The 5,000-nt window shown below is 43.7% G+C and overlaps 1 pseudogene; it reads left to right on the forward strand.

Annotated features, from left to right (window-relative positions):
* Positions 1–3,181, forward strand: part of LOC119583327 — a 3,809-nt pseudogene extending 628 nt beyond the window's left edge.
* The last annotated feature ends 1,819 nt before the right edge of the window (positions 3,182–5,000 follow it).

Here is a 5,000-nt window from a genome sequence, read left to right on the forward strand (position 1 = left end):
AGAGATAGATAGATAGTAGAAGATAGATAGATAGATAGATAGATAGATGAGAAGATAATATATATGCATATACATTATAATATATATATATATATATAGATATATAGTAATATATATATTTATATATATATATATATATATATATATAATATATATTATATATAGATTATATATATATATATATTATATTATATATTATTTGATATATGAAGATATGCACCACCACACACACACCATACACACACACACCCACACACAACACACACACACACACACACACACACACCACACACACAGATATAGATATATATATATATAGATATATATATATCTATATATATAGATATATAGATGGTATATATGTATGTATATGATATACATATATATATATATATCTAGAATATATATATATAGAATAATATATATATATAGATATAGATATAATATATATATATATATATATATATACACACCACACACAAACACACACTCATATAATCATAATTTGTGTGTGTTGCATATATCATTGTAATGGAAATTGAATACATGAAGTAAAGTACACACGGGGCTTCCCCACGGGTATGTATTGTTGTGTAACAGGCCAAAGCCCTGCGGGCCGTGCCCCGTGGCCGGCGAAGAGGAAGCCGCGTCACGGTCGGTGAGATCATCCGCGTAGGTCTCCCTCTCCGTGCGAATCCGTTGATACAAACTCAAACTTTCACTTGCACTCCTGAGCTTAACTGTTCCAGCTACGTTTGAGACACGGTTGTGTACATAATTCGCTGACATGCAGTCTTTTTCCTCAAGAAGAGAAATGTACATCGAATAACATAGGACAGGAGGAAATGGCAGGGAAGGGGAACCAGGACACGAGGGCCCATCCCTGCGTCTAGCGTCCCAAGGTCGCCAGTCTCCTATGAATCCTAGATCGTGTGCAGAATGTACTGTAGCAGATAGTCGCCCTCAGCCGTGACGGGTGCCCGGTCCTTATAGGAAGGCAGTATAATTATGATGCATAATTTTCTCCAAAATTGTTTACAAGCCAGTTCATACATTTGAAATATTTTTTATTAACTCTCAAGACAGTCGTTACATATTTTGGTCGCTATAATTCTGTAAAGCCTGACTAAAGAATCATAGCTTTTGGAATTTATACAGCCAATTATTAAAAAAAAAAGAATTAGGAAGGAGATGACGAATCAACGTATGGTCAAAATCAACGTAACTGGTCGATTGAAATGATAAAAAAAGTTTGAGACAAAACTTGCATTTACCTGATTTGTGAAAGTGAGGCGAAGGTTAGGGCGGCTTCGCGGGACAGAGCCTTGCGGGCCCGAGCATGCTACAGCACGCGGCCGCGCCCGATGGCCGGCCGACGCCCTCTCGCACTCCATTCACCTGAGTGCGCGCGCACAGCGTGTGTGTGTGTGTGTGTGTGTGTGTGTGTGTGTTGTGTGGGTGTGTGTGTGTGTGTGTGTGTGGTGTGTGTGTGTGTGTGTCTGAGTGTGTGGAGTGTGTGGGTGCGCGCGTGTAGGTGCGCGCGGTCTGCTTCGTGCGTGATTTATCTCATCTCACTCTTTATACTGTCCGAAAAAATATAATCTACAAAATGTAACTCAGTTTTTATAAGGTATAGAAGCACAGTAAGTGGAAGATATACTGACATACTGACCTTTGACAGATGAGAGTGGGAGGGCCCCACGGCAGCATGGAGGTGCAGGCGAGCCCAGCCTTATCCCGTGCAGCCTTCGTGGCGCGGCCCGTGAGTCCCCTCTGGCCAGTTCTCGGTGCCCGGCCAGGGCCCGAAGCGGGCCGCCCCAAGCCTGCGGCGCCCGCAGCCAGTCCCCTATTTTTTTTCCGCGGACGGCCTCGTGCTGCCAATCACGCTCCCCTCGCGAGGCCGCCACCTCTCCCCCGCGCGGGCTCCCGCGAGCATCTCCCATCAGCCCCGTTCACCAGAGAGGAAGGCCCCGCCCTGTCGCCAGATGCAGCATGCCAGAGAAAACGGTTGGGATTCTTGCAGCAATTCATCCTGACACACCTGAATAGTCACAGAATCATCCTGAACACCTGAATATGTCACAGTAAGCATCCGTGATTGAGCCTGAAAGTGTCACAGTACTTTAGCCATAACATTAAAAATGATTAAGTTAAATGTTAATGTTCTTTCTGACGTGTTTTAAAGGAGCGAGTCCACCAGTCTCTCCTCGTGAGAGGTGTCAGGAGAACGAGAGAAGTTCCGTTCCATAGAGAGAGGAGTGGCAGCGCCGGATCGTCAGGACCCCAGCACTCGTTCCCATCCGCATAGGATATTACCGGATACCTTCCTGGGAGCCCAGTCCGAAGCCTCAAGGCGCGACAGGGGACTTCGCCAGCCATGTGGAGCAACGCAAGCCGGCCGTGACGAGGGGATGTGGCCAAGGCGATCGTGACCACCGGCTATGGGTCCGGGATGGCCCTACACCTGCTGGAACGTCCACGTGGCCGCGAACTGCGGACCGAGGTTACGGGTTACGGGACATGTGACACTCGGGAACTCTGACCCCATGGCGGCGCGAGGTTGGGGGACGCCGCACTCCTGACCTATGGCCAAAGGAGCCAGGATTCGAAGCCATCGCGCATGGGGCCCGGCCGCAGCCCCAGCAGAGAGTACCGAGTAAAGTCCGCGCGTGAGATCGCCGGAACCACAGACTACCAGGCGCGCAAAGCCATGCATGATCTCAGCCACGTCGCTTGGCACAGAAGAAGATTCGTCCGAGCGTAATGATCCCAGAAGGAGGTCAATGTACGAGCTGCCGAGGACTCCCGACCCGGAGGGCATCCAGATCAGGACGCCGGTATCGCAACAGCCCAGCATCGCCGACGTAGTTCTGCATGCAGTTCGGAATCGTGTCGTTCGGTTGACACTACAATGAAATCACTGTACTGCGCGCAGATGATTTCCTGGGGGCCTCGACCGCGCTACGCTAGGACCGGATCACTAGAACCAGCCCCGCCTCATGGCCCAAGCCAAAAGCACTTGACTTACCATATTAACGGAGGCACCAGCCGCCGTTCACATGAGCCGTGCCACACCACGACGGATACCGCGATTCCGGTACGACAACAAACCACTTCCCAGTTTATACGCTCAACATAAGTTCCTTCCCTCAGTACTAGACTTTGCACAAGGCAAGGGTAAACAATTTGGCATGGATGTCCTATAATCGCTTACGTATTCAGGTTCTCTTATTTCCGTCCATTACATGCTTTCCGCTTGCTTATTTCCGAAATTAGCTGCTGGTTCGAAACTTGCCTTGGCAAGTGACAATGGAAAAAATGACTGTGTCTGGTCATTTGGCAATTGGGTATAAAAATGGTATGTCAAATAATACTAGACAGTCAAACATGACAATCGGAGAGGTTCTTTTTTGAATAAGTAGCTGTGAATAAAATTAATATGCGCTTTATAATCCAGGGATTCTTTACTAAAATATCAAAGTGTAGCTGTGAAATATATAGTAAGGTATGAGTGAATAAATTACTGGGTCTCTATTGTGTTGCTTATGGATACTCTCGAATGTCTAAATATTTGTAACTGATTGATTTGGGACCATGATACTACTATCTGTTATATTGATATGTTGAAGTGAATGTTTCTTTTTTTTTTTAGATTTTTTGTGATTTCGGCAATAGTGTAATCTAAACACATTTCTGCCTGCCATAAATATTTTAAATACTGCCCATACCGGAAGCCACCTCTGCTTTGATTCTAAAAAGCAGCACAGTGTAAATATTAGTGGATGAAACGGTTATTGCGTTACACGTGTGTTTCATTAGTACTGCGGATGTCTCCCTTCCCCTTCTATAAGGCGCGCTTGTGAATCTTTTACTGTTAATTTTTGTTTAATGGCCCAGCTCTAAAGGCAAGGTTTCACGTAACTGATATGATTCCGGACGCCAGTGAACTTTTTTTCAAAGCAGTTGAAAAGGTATCTATTTTATAGAATATTTTCAACACCGATAGAAATTGAGCACTTATTAATGAGATTGTGAAGAGTACTCTCTCTCATTTTATGATAGTATAATGTACAAACTGTGAACATGTTTGTAAGTTTACCTCAGTGCTTCAAAGTAAATGAAACTTTATGAGTTAAATCTTTAATAAAGATGTTAAGGGAGATTCAAGCATATTTTTATATCTGTAAGCTGTTAAATAATGCGATATCGAAAAATTACAAATGTTTCGGGAAACATACTCAACAGGGGACACATAACACATTTTTATATAGAAATCTAAGCACTCTCCCTGACAAAAAATCGCACCCACTGTCTGGCACGCACATAAGTGAAAACTAAAACATATGAGTGGCAAATAATATTATCAAACAAGAATCTAGACCTCAATCGTGGAAATGTACAAGTCTACTCATCTCAAGAGTTGACCTCGAGGGGACTTTCAGTAGGCATTCGATGAGTGATTTAGTATTTCAAAAGACCTTTTTTCTGTAAACCAGCTGTCCTACTGTAGCGTGAGTGGTAATGTCCATTTCACAAAGCTAGTCTAGATTCTGGTTAGACAAATCTTTGTTGAGGTGTATGTTTGCTCTGCTATCTTTGGTGCCCGATGCAAGTGAGAGTGGGTTCTATCTCTGTATCTTCGGTCTCTGCCTCTCTGTCTGTCCTGCGTGTCTCTGCCTCTCTGTCTGTCCCTGAGTGTCTATGCCTCTCTGTCTTTGGTGTCTCTGCCTCTCTTGTCTCGTCCTGAAGTCTTTTTCTCTATCCCCCCCCCCCTTTTTTCTCTCTGTCTCTCTTCACCAAAAAGCAAATATTGTATACTCACTCCTTAGATTTTATAAGAACCAAGAACCTTCTCTCAGTTACTACCAGAATTTATAGAAAAAACATTACCTGCTGATTCGAATTATATGGGTTTATATAAATATAAATAGATTAATGTATATATGAATTATATATATATAATATAGTATCCATATATATATAATATATAAATATATATA

This window comes from Penaeus monodon, chromosome 17, assembly GCF_015228065.2.
Source record: "Penaeus monodon isolate SGIC_2016 chromosome 17, NSTDA_Pmon_1, whole genome shotgun sequence".
In the NCBI taxonomy this organism is placed as follows: Eukaryota; Metazoa; Arthropoda; class Malacostraca; order Decapoda; family Penaeidae; genus Penaeus; species Penaeus monodon.